Raw genomic sequence first — 12,142 nt, 5'->3', positions numbered from 1 at the left:
GGGCAAATATCCTTAAGGGAATAGTTAATATCAAGAGGTAAATAGTTTGAGACTTTCATATCAGGCCAGTAAACCCTTGCCATCTGGAGATTCTCCTATTACCAATTATGGATCACCTGAATTTTATGTAGTTTCCTTACAGAGATATTTGACTTTTGTTTTCCCCCTTGAAGAAAACTACATCTAAAACTCACTCACTCTAAATGGTCCTTGAGCCTGGATGTCATCAGAACAGGTTATTGGAAACATCAGAATGAGATAGGTATCTTGATTCCCATTTTGTGATGAGAAAAGTGTTATATGGACCATATTATAATTAGTCATTGAGGCCCAAGATAAGCTTGGCACTGACTTTAGATCCAGTTCTCTTTCTACTATATCATACGATGGTGATGTTTGGGATGGCAGTCCATCACATATTATTTTAGGCATCAGGCCTAGGAGCCTGAAAGTATGGAGTGAACTTAAATTTTTTCTTTCATTCATCAGTGGACTATTCTAGGGTCTAAGCCTCTCTTAACCCCATCATTGCTAAAAGAAATTGTTCACAAGAGACCTAATTCATCTTCTATCATTTTTTTAAAATAGAAGTACATAAATTGAAAAATATTGTAGAAATTAGGGACAAAAAAGTAGGATGGAAAAGGTAGACCACACATGGACAAAAGTATTGATATGCTTCTTAAATAAAAAGTAAAAGTTAGGTAAGTTAAGAGGGAAATAAATCCCTCTCCCAATTCCTGCTGGTAATATAAAGAAAGGCCTGAAGTAGCAATTGATAAACAATGCTCATGAAATCTCTTCTCCCTGTCATATAGGACATAGATTTTATACCTGTTCAAGTAATGACATTATTCCCTTTCCTTTCCTATCAATCTTTGTAAGTATAACTCAAAGGGAAACTAAAATATTTGAAGGATATTTATAATTCTGGGCCCACTCCTTCTAACACATTGAGAACATTCTATCCTTTTATTTTGGAAATTGGGGGTTAAATATATCTTTGAAGTGATACAGCAGATTTGCTTTCTCATATCTTTTCCAGGTTTTTAATATGAAATAATAAGGCATAGAAAGGTGTTGCAGGTAATTTCTCATTTCAAGAGTCTTTAATGTCCAATGGCTGATTTCTTTGGGATGAGGCCAAAGATCTCTTGATTCATAACCAAGATTTTCTAAAGGTAATGCTCCCTCAGGGCCCTCCAATAGCTGAGAGCAGGAGAAGCCCTTTAATGAGTGTGCAGTAAGAAGTCAGGACCTTTCCTTATAATCAGACAAAAGGTCAAAACACACACTCCTTTCATTTTGGTCTCCTAAGATTTGTTACCTCACAGGAGCTAGAGTCATTCTTCTTCCACCCCTTGCCCACAGGGGAGTCATTGCAGGCAGAACCTGGAAGTGGCATCTGCACAGTGCAGTCCATAGGCCCATCCATCCGTAGACCTGTGTGTGTATCCCAGGAATCTCAGCCTCCTTTGGGAGGAGAGCACCATATTGTCAGAGATATAGTCTTTCCTTCTGATCTTAAGGATCATAGCCCATCCTATTTTCCTTACTCCAAATGTCTTCAGTAGTTTTAATTAATAGTCTGCTTTCTTTTGAAATTATAGAGGAATGCATTAATTTTCTTGTGAGCCATTCTGTTAGCAAAAAAGAAAAAAAAAGGGCTTGAGACCTAGAATAGCCCTTTGATAAATGTAAAAAAATACACACACATACTTTCAATGACGTTGGCATGGACTTCTAGAAGATTGTTTATTATCTATCATAATTATTAGGATTTATTCATGTCAGGAAATCATAATACAAAGATTTATTTGTATTATCCATTCCCTACAGAGCAGTGATATTATGGATAAAGAAAGGACTTTTGTCACTCTGGCTGGTGTGTTTCAGTGGTTAGACTTTCCGCCTGTGAATCAAAGGGTTCCAGGTTTGATTCCAAGTCAAGGGCATGTACCTGGTTGAAGGTTTGATCCCCAGCCAGGGTCAGGGCTTGTGGGGGAGGCAACCAATTGATGTGTCATATAAGTTTGCTTGTTTTCCAGACATTAAATATTTTTAAATGGGTTATAGCATGGCTTTAATCTTAATTCTCAAAGATAATGATGGTTATAGTAACCAGCTTTTTTTTGGGGGGGGGGTAATTTTTTAGTACCTTGCTATATATTTCATTTGAATGTGATTAGGAATATAATGAAAAACAATTACCACTTTCTTATGCTTCTTAACAATTGGGATGCAATTTCAGGGGCCAGTTTCAGCACCTTGGTCAGAGCAATGGGATTAATAACATTTTTGTACATTTGCACACCTTGGATTCAACGGGGCAATCACTTTTTCTCTGTACCAATAAATATATATTCAAAAGTGATTGGCAAAGGGATAAAGTAACCAGCTCTAATAATTCTATAAATATGCACTAAAGTCTTCAGGCAGCTTTACCTTGATAAGCATCCTTTTAAAAAAATCAATCATAGAGAACCTCTCTCTTCAGTGCATTGTTAATTACTTAGTCAGGGGTCTTCTTTGTAACATAATCAACTATTGTGTTTTCTGGCCTCACTTACTAAATACAATCTAGAATTTCCAGTTTTCTAAACATTTCTTCACCATCTGCCTTAGTATCTCTGGAATTTCTACTTCACTTAGGTGTGGGCCATCATTTTTTTCAAGCTTCATTTTTCCAGTGCCATATTTCAAGGTTCTTCCTAATGTGTAAATCTTGTATCACTTACCTTTATCAATTTTCTGATCCTATTTTATCCAACACTTTTAAGATCCATTTCACTACAAATACACAAAATGTCCTTATGTATATTTTAAAAAAAGAAGTGAGACATTCCAAGCATAGAAAGATTGTTTATAATTGATAATTATCTATTTATTAAGACTTAATGTAAACCTATTGGCATTCTAAGTTAACTTGATATTTCCCACTTACATATGTCCTTTTAGAATGTGGACACATAAAGCATGGACCTTGGCCCCATTTTTTTTCAATAGGTCCACACTTCTAACTTTAGGCATGCATATGTACACACACACACATATTCACACATGTGTATATACCCTCATGTCCTCCTGCATGCTGGACCAAAGAGGAACAACAGGTTTAACCTAGGTCAAATGATGAGAGGGAGAGAAGTTCCAACCCTTTAATGTTTAAGTGACCCCAGTTATGCATGAATAAGAAGAATGAATTCAACTTGCCAAGTAGGTCAGCAGACAGTATGATGAAAGATCAGAACAATCTGGTCATGGATCACCATTTCCAGCACTGGTCCATTACCTTCCATTTCAGTTCATAAACATTCCCCATTATATAAAGCCTGGCTTACCTAAGATGAAACAGTCTATGCTGTCTCTAGTAATGAAGCAAATCTTTAACTCAGATAGTCTCCTTATTTTTGTGAATCATTGCTGCCATTTTTAGAACAATACTTAGAGGAATATAAGTATTTACTGCTTATCTTAAAACCACTCCATTAAAAAATCTGTCATTTACTTGTATATTTAACTAGGTCAGCGCATACCAGTGTACAGCGATCTGCTTTTATTCCAGTGGGTGCAATCAAACATAACAGTGAAATGAGACACTTCTAAGGCCAATAACTAAGTGATTTCAGTGGCTAGAGTCCTTCTGTGCTACAGCAAATAAGATAAGTAATCATTCTAGAGTGATTGTTTGGCAAATTATTCTTTTCTAGATCAGAGTGCCAATATATAACCAAGAAATATAAGCCAAATAATGTCTGTAAATCTAGATCATTAAGTAGTTCCTCATATTCCTACAGTGTCTAGAACAGTGATGAAAACATTTAATAGGCAGTCATAAAGGATTTGTTAAAAATGAGAGAATAAACACATCAATTAATTAATTTATGTGTTCTTTAGTGATCACATAGTATCTCATATGTATGAAACACCGTACCATTTACTAAACAATTTCAAATATACATACAATGTAATTATAAATAAATGGTATTGTTGTAACCCGCAATATAATTAATATAATTACTATAATTTGATACTCAAAGGATATGCATAAAATTCGAATGAGAAGATAAAGGTTTGAGTTTTGTTTCTGGAATTTTTTCTGTTTATATAACTTTGAACAAGTGAACAATTTGAGTCTTAATTTACACATACTATATAATAAAAAGGTAATATGCAAATTGACCCTCACACCCTCACGTCACAAGATGGCCGCTCCCATGTTGTCAAAAGATGGCTGCCCCCATGTTGTCACAAGATGGCCGGCAGGGGAGGGAAGTTGGGGTGACCAGGTCTGCAGGGGAGGGCAGTTGGGGGTGATCTGGCTGGCAGGGGAGCAGTTAGGCGTCAATCAGGCCAGCAGGGGAGTGGTTAGGGGGTGATCAGGCTGTCAGGCAGAAGCAGTTAGGGGCAATCAGGCAGGCAGGCAGGTGAGTGGTTAGGAGCCAACAGTCCTGGATTGTGAGAGGGATCCCAGATTGGGAGGGTGCAGGCTGGGCTGAGGGACTACCCCCCCACACTGCACGAATTTCATGCACCAGGCTTCTAGTCTGTAAATAAGGTTGATAAGACCTCTATCATAAGTGTTTTCTGCAAGAATTAAATGAGAGATTGCATGTAACAAAGTGATGTATATGAAAACAATCAATTGCTATAACTTCTAATTAGAGATCAACAATCTTCAACTCTGGAAATTAAGTTACTTGATCAAAGTCCACAGATATAAATCCAGTTTCCCAGATGCAGGTTACATAAATACCATTATTTATAATCTTTATTGTTCTTATAAACTCCTTGTGACATACAGTGTTCCTAAACAGATAAGTCCATTATCCCTCAGTGAGAATATTTATTATGAACATCATATTTTAACATTTAATTTAAGGTTTCAAATTCTCATCTTTTAATGACCATTACAGACACTTATACTTATGAAAGTAATAAGGACTATATATCTAGATTTTCCTGCACTGATTGAGAGTGCATCATAAGTACAGGTGAATGTGAATGATCAGATTCAACAATTAGTTCCCAAGAAAACTTCCTCTCCAAACCCTATTATCAATTTATAGGCCATTCCTTTTCCTTCTGAGCCAACCTATGTCTGTCCCTACATTTAATTTAATTTCCTAGCTTTGTGTAAGCCTTTCTAACTAGTTCTCACAATCTTTGAGATATTTGTTAGTACCTACTCTACATAGAATTCTATGTTAAATACAGGAGGAATTAAATTTTAGAATAAAACCCTGGTCTCTGGAGATTTGAAGAAAATAGCAGTTATTCTTTGTTAGTTCAATAAAAAGAAAAGAAATGCTTCTGATCCTTGAGAAGATGAGATACTAAACACCATTAAACTACTTCTCCTTTTCAGCTAGTTTATTTGAAAAAAAATTGAATGTTATCATTGATAAGTTTATTAATAATTCTACATGGCAGTTCCAGTTTTTAGGCTCGCTTATATTTTTCTACAGATTGCTTCTGACAAGCCTTTTTCTATGCTGATCAAATGAAACCATTTTCTGATTTCCCCCCCCACAGAACTCTGAACATTTTTTATGACAATTTCTACATTTTGTAATTATTAATTTATTTAATGTCTGTCACCCTCATTACAGTGTGAGTCTTTAAGGGCACATATTTAACTCAATATTCCTTTTTTTGGGGGGTGGGGCAGATCCTATGACAATAACTGGATATACTGTTGTTCAACCACTGTGTTGAATAACTGTATAGACTATCCAAAGTATTTGTCTCAGCACTCTCCCTTTTATTATCAGGTATTTTATCCAGAAAATAAAAACTCTACCTTGTGCTCATCAGAGTTAAATACAGAACAGGAGAATTGGTTTCATATACCCATTGTCCCCAAAAATCATGAGGGAAAAGTCAAAGCCTTTGAAACTAAACAATCTCCACCTTTGCTCGCATATTTTCTTGTGCATGTGGAGATCCTTTCAGTCTCATCATCCCATAGCTGAGCTATAACTAAGCTTACTCATACACAGGGCATGCTCCTTTCTCTTTTGGTGTTGCTAGCAGAAGCTTCAAAGATTTGAGAGCGTTGACCCATCCTGAGGACATAAGTGATTCTTTTTGTGAGGATAACATCTGATGGGACAGTTAGGGATGGCATCTCAAAACATGGTACTAGAATCAGAATTGTCAAGGATTTCAGGGTAGCAGTCACCCAGTTTTCAATGTAGGGAAGATAGCCATGGAAGTCTGGTGGCCTAGGGGATTACTCACTACTCTAAGCGATTCTGCATTCTTTTTTTTCCCTTTTTTTCTTCTGAACTTCTGTGTATCTCTTTGGAATGTGCTGTTCATTTCAGCATGGATGCACTCAGCAGTTTGTGGACTGCTGGGCTGTTTTACTTCACTGCTGGGTTGTGCTTGCCAGCTTTTGTTGAGAAATAACAGGAGGTCATACACGGTGTCAAGAAAATGTTGGCATAGTTAGAGAAACAGGTATTGTATTAGTTGCAACGAATTCAAACCTACTGATGGTAGGATTAATGAAATCTGTTTCTGGCACTCTTCACAGCTCGATGATGCTAACAATGAGCATGGCCTGGACACCAGTGAGGCTTAGCAAGCCCTTGGGCCATGCCTGCTTGATCAAGCCAAATTGACCCAAGGTACTTGGCAAGTAAGTGCTTCCTAAAATATCCATCTAGAAAAGTAATAGCAGACACGGGTGAAAAAAAAAAAAAGAGAGGAGTAGGAGGGGAGGGAAAAGAAAGAGAGGGAGGAAAGAAAGAAGGGGAGAATCCACACAAAATTGCATTGCATAGCATATCTATCTATATCAATTCCAAATTGAATTAAAATAAACATGAAGAGTAGCAACACTTTATTAACTGCATTACTATAGATGAGTCACCAGTCCCAAAGTTTTACATATATTAATGAATGTAATTGCACACCCACACTATAAAGCAGGCACTACTTATATACCCCATTACAGATGATAAGTGGGACACAGAGAGTCTAAGTAAATTTCCCAAAACTTCACAGCTGGGAAAGGATTGTCCCGGGATTTGAACTAGGAAATCTAACTGCAGATTCTGTCTTTTTAAACACTGGGTATAACTGCTTCTCTCCATAAGCTGTCATCCAGAGCATACTGTAATGGGAACAGGCAAATATGGCTTGGTGGGCAGGGTGAGTGGATACATGGAAACGAATCTGAGAAATGTGGAATGACAGAGCGGTAACAGACCTCAGAAAGCAAGTGATTCTAGGGGATACTGGAGTGAAGGACTGTGCACATCCCATGCTTTGATATGTGCAAATTATTTTTTTCTAACTTTTATGTGTCATGCTAAGGAAGCACAGCTTCACGCCATCCTCCTGCTCAATGTAAACTATGTTTTTTAAAGTTTTCCCCTTTCCTTACAGAATCTGGAGATTATAATGTTTTTAGATAGAATTTACTTAACTTCCTGAATATATGGGTAGGCAGGGTCAGAGAGGGGAAAGACATGGTTATATAGAAGGGCAGTGGGGATTGGAGAATCTAGGTCTCCTCAATCCTAGGTGAATTTTCCTTCTATTTCACACAGAGTAAGACTAAAGAAGTTATCACACAACCACAAAGAAAGGGAGAGACCAGCATGAAAAGAGGCTCCAAGGAAGAGGGACATAAATTCCTTCCCATTCAGGGGGCCATAAATAACAGTTATACAACTCTTTATTTTGCTTTATTTTGTGTTTAATTATCCAGCACACAATAATGATCCCTACATCATTTTCCTTCTTCTTTTCGTTTCCAGAACTTCAAGAGAATGCAGGTAATGTCTACATGTGCAAATATCTAGCCCTGAATCACTTAAGTTTACATGTGCAACTTCTCTATGGCTACTTCACTTGTCTCCCAGGGCTCTCAGAATGAAACTGAGCGCCCACTTGAAGGCTATCTTACTAATCTTTACACTTGGAACTTAGCCCCGAATAAGATCATTTAAAAGAGAAAAATGGATAAAGACAAACCCTTGAACACACATATTAATATGCTAAAGTCCTTGCCCTTTTATGAGGGCCAGCAGGATCCCGACACAGATTATTTAAATGTATTAATAACATTTCAATTTCTTTTTCCAAAAGCTCATGATTTTATTTTCTCTATGCTCAAATGCTGCTAATGTGTATATATAAAAGAATAATGAAAAAATGTGATGTTGAAATATCCTTATATAGTTAGACTAGAGGCTCGGCACATGAAATTTGTGCATGAGTGCGGTCCCTAGGCCTGGCTGGCAATTGAAGCACGAGTGTCTGGCATGGAAGGGCAGGTCCCAGCTGACCTCTGGGCCATGGGCAGCACCTGGGCAGCCAGATCCCTGCATGTCCCCCTTCGCCTGAGTCACGGCACCCGAGTCCCCAAACAGAGATGCAGTGAGCATGGCTGGATGCCGCGGGCCGGGGTGCAGCATGGGTCTCTGGGCTACCCAGTGGTGTTGCATGGAAGCCAGGTGGGCAGTGCACTCTCTCCCAGCTGGCCTCGCAGATCGGCTCCTGCATGAACCCATGGGGAGCCCGACCAGGCCCTGCATTCCCGGCTCACCAGAAAAGGCCGCACGGGTGTGGGGCAGGCTACTCGCAGGCACCTGGCACCTGAGTGTGGAGGCTTCCCTGGCATGTAAGCCCTGGCATCCCGGAGGGAGGGTAACAGGGGGAGTGAGAGCGAGCTTGGCAGACACCCCGCATTCTCACTGCACATCCGTCCTCATCACCTCCACCCCCAGGTAGATGGCAAGAGGTCACAGCCCCCCACCCAGATGCTGTAGTAGGTTGGTCACCACCGCCCACCCCCAGTTCCCCATCCCAGCCTGGAGCCCGGCCCTGATCGGGCGATGGGGGCCAGTCGGCCAGGGGGAGGGACCGGGAGGTTGGCTGGCAGGCCCCATCCGGCAATCGGGCCTGCAGACAGGGGGCGGCTCCTGTGCTGAGCATCTGCCCCTAGTGGTCAGTGCACATCATAGCAACCAGTCGTTCAGGTCATTCCATCTTAACAGTCACTTGCCTAATATATAGTAACTAGAGGCCCGGTGCACGAAATTCGTGCACGGGGGGGGGGGGGGGCAACGGGGAGTGTGTCCCTCAGCCTGGCCTGCACCCTCTCTGGCCTGCACCCTCTCCAATCTGGGACCCCTCATGGGATAACCAGCAGTTGGACATCCCTCTCACAATTCAGAACTGCTGGCTCCTAACCGCTCACCTGCCTGCCTGATTGCCCCTAACTGCTTCTGCCTACCAGCCTGATTGTCCCTAACTGCTCCCCTGCTGGCTTGATTGCCCCTAACTACCTCTGCCTCGGCCCACACCTGGTACCCAGGATTCCCTCCTCCAGCTGACCACAGGCACCCAGGATCCGGGCTTCCCTCCCTCTGGTCAGCCATAGGCGCCCAGGCTGGCTGCAGCCTTAGGGGATGGTGGACAGGGGGCTTCGCCTGTGCTGCAGCTGCAAGTGCTGGCGCCCAGGACTGCAGGGTGGGCGGCTTCTTTGTCTCCCAGGCCACAGCCAGCCACGGGTGCTGGTGCCCGGGACTGCAGGGTGGGCAGATTCTCCATCTACCATGCTGTAGCCAGCTGCAGGTGCTGGCACCTGGACCACAGGGTGAGCGGCTTCTCTGTCTCCCAGACCACAGCCAGCCGCAGGTGCTGGTGCCCAGGACCGCAGGGTGGGCGGCTTCTCTGTCTCCCAGGCCACAGCCAGCCGCAGGTACCGGTGCCCAGGACCACAGGGTGGGCGGCTTCTCCATCTCCCGGGCTGCAGCCAGCCGCAGGTACTGGTGCCCAGGACCGCAGGGTGGGTGGCTTCTCCATCTCCCGGGCTGCAGCCAGCCGCAGGTACTGGTGCCCAGGACCGCAGGGTGGGCGGCTTCTCCATCTCCCGGGCTGCAGCCAGCCGCAGGTACTGGTGCCCGGTTTCTCCATCTCTCCCAGGACATGGGGCGGGTGGACATGGGGTGGGCGGCTTCTCCAGCTGGCTGTAGCCTGGAATCATAGGGCAGCGGCTTCTTCATCTCCCAGATCCCATCCACCCTCAGGCACTGGCACCCGGTTTCTTGTCTCCCCCAGGACGTGGGGAGGGCGGCTTCTCCAGCTGGCTGCGGCTTGGGATCACGGGGTAGGCGGCTTCTTCATCTCCCAGGTCGCAGCCAGCCTCAGGCGCTGAGGCCCGGTTTCTCAGTCTCCCCCAGGAGGTGGGGCAGGCGGACCTGAGGTTTCTGCTGCTGGCTGCAGCCTGGGATCACAGGGCAGGCGGCTTCTTCATCTCCCGGGCTGCAGCCAGCCTCAGGCACTGGCACCTGGTTTCTTGTCTCCCCCAGGACGTGGGGTGAACCGCTTCTCCAGCTGGCTGAGGCCTGAGATCACGGGGCAGGCAGCTTCTTGGTCTCTGTGGCTGCAGCCAGCCTCAGGTGCTGGGGCCCGGTTTCTCCGTCTCCCCAGGACATGGGGCGGGCGGACCTGAGGCTTCTGAGGCTGGCTGCAGCCTGGGATCGTGGGACGGGCAGCTTCTTCGTCTCCTGGCCGCACCCAGCCTCAGGCTCAGGGCCTGGTTTCTCCGTCTTCCCAGGACGTGGGGCAGGCAGACGTGAGGCTTCTGAGGCTGGCTGCAGCCTGGGATCATGGGGCAGACGGCTTCTTGGTCTCCGTGGCTGCAGCCAGCCTCAGGCGCTGGCGCCTGACTTCTCCAACTCCCAGAGACCTGGAGAGGCTGGGGGGCGGGGACGCCGCCATGTTTTCAGTTTAATTGCATACTCACTCAGATTGAATGGTGGGCGTGGCTGGGGCGTGGCTGGTGGGCGTGGCTTGTGAGTGTAGCGGAGTGATGATTTGCATACTACTCTATTATTAGATAGATAGATACAGAGTTCTCTATGAGTTTAATATGGATTATATATAAAATATAAAATTATTTTCAAATTTTGGGGATGAGAAGACCTCACTCAAAAGTTTAAAATGCTATTTTCATCTTTTTTCCATATAAACAAGGTCATTATTCTCAAAATAATACCATTAAGCAGCAGCTCTAAAACTGATATTACTTAAAATATGAGAGATCATATTCTGTGTATGAAAAGCAGTTTGGGGTATCTATACTAATAATAGCCTAGGTGGCTCATGCCCTCACGTCGTCACAAGATGGCCATCACAAGATGGCCGTGCGCACAGCAGAGGCAGGGCTCGGCACCTGCTCCATGCGGTGAGGCCTGAGGGTTCCACGTCTCTGCGGGGAGTGGAGGAGGCCAGTCCCGGTGTCTCCACCGCCTCGCGCGGAGGAAGCAGGTCCCAGTGGAGGAGGTGGGTCACGGCAGGGGAGGGAAGTTGTGGGTGATCAGGCTGGCAGGGGGAGCAGTTAGGCATCAATCAGGCCAGCAGGGGAGTGGTCAGGGGGTGATCAGGCTGGCAGGCAGAAGCGATTAGGGGCAATGAGGCAGGCAGGCAGGAGAGCAGTTAGGAGCCAGTAGTCTCGGATTGTAAGAGGGATGTCTGACTGCCAGTTTAGGCCGGATACCTGTGGGATCAGGCCTACACTGGCAGTTGGACATCCCACGAGGGGTCCCAGATTGGAGAGGGTGCAGGCTGGGCTGAGGGACACCCCCCATGTATGAATTTCATGCACTGGGCCTCTAGTTATAAAATAATAGTGCATTTGAATAAATGTTTGTATGAAAATAAAATGTGTAAAAGCTAAGCATTAATATAACAATTTTGCTGAAGTCTTTATTGAATAATTCAGCATTTATTCAATAGTTTGTTCCACTTTTTTATATATTACATTTATATTTCTATTATTGCCTATTATAAATTATCTACTCTGTTCTACCAGATTTTCCATTACTTACCAATGTTAAATTTCTTTATAGTAATTATTATAGCCATACATATAATATCCACTGAAGCAAATCCACATTCCTTATAATTTTTTTTCTAAATATTACTTATTTTTATTTATTTTTTAAAAATTAATCTTTATTGTTGAAAGTATTAAAGTACCCCCCCTTCTTTTTCCTCATTGACCCCCACCCTGCACTTGTCCCCTCTAGGCCTTCACTACACTATTATCTGTGCCCACTGGGCTATCCATGTATGCATATAAATTACCTGGCTAATCTCTCCCCACCCACCCACCTAG

This window comes from Cnephaeus nilssonii (genome assembly GCF_951640355.1).
Source record: "Cnephaeus nilssonii genome assembly, chromosome: 3".
In the NCBI taxonomy this organism is placed as follows: Eukaryota; Metazoa; Chordata; class Mammalia; order Chiroptera; family Vespertilionidae; genus Cnephaeus; species Cnephaeus nilssonii.
The sequence above is the reverse complement of the archived record's forward strand: the minus strand, read 5'-3'. Positions refer to the sequence as shown.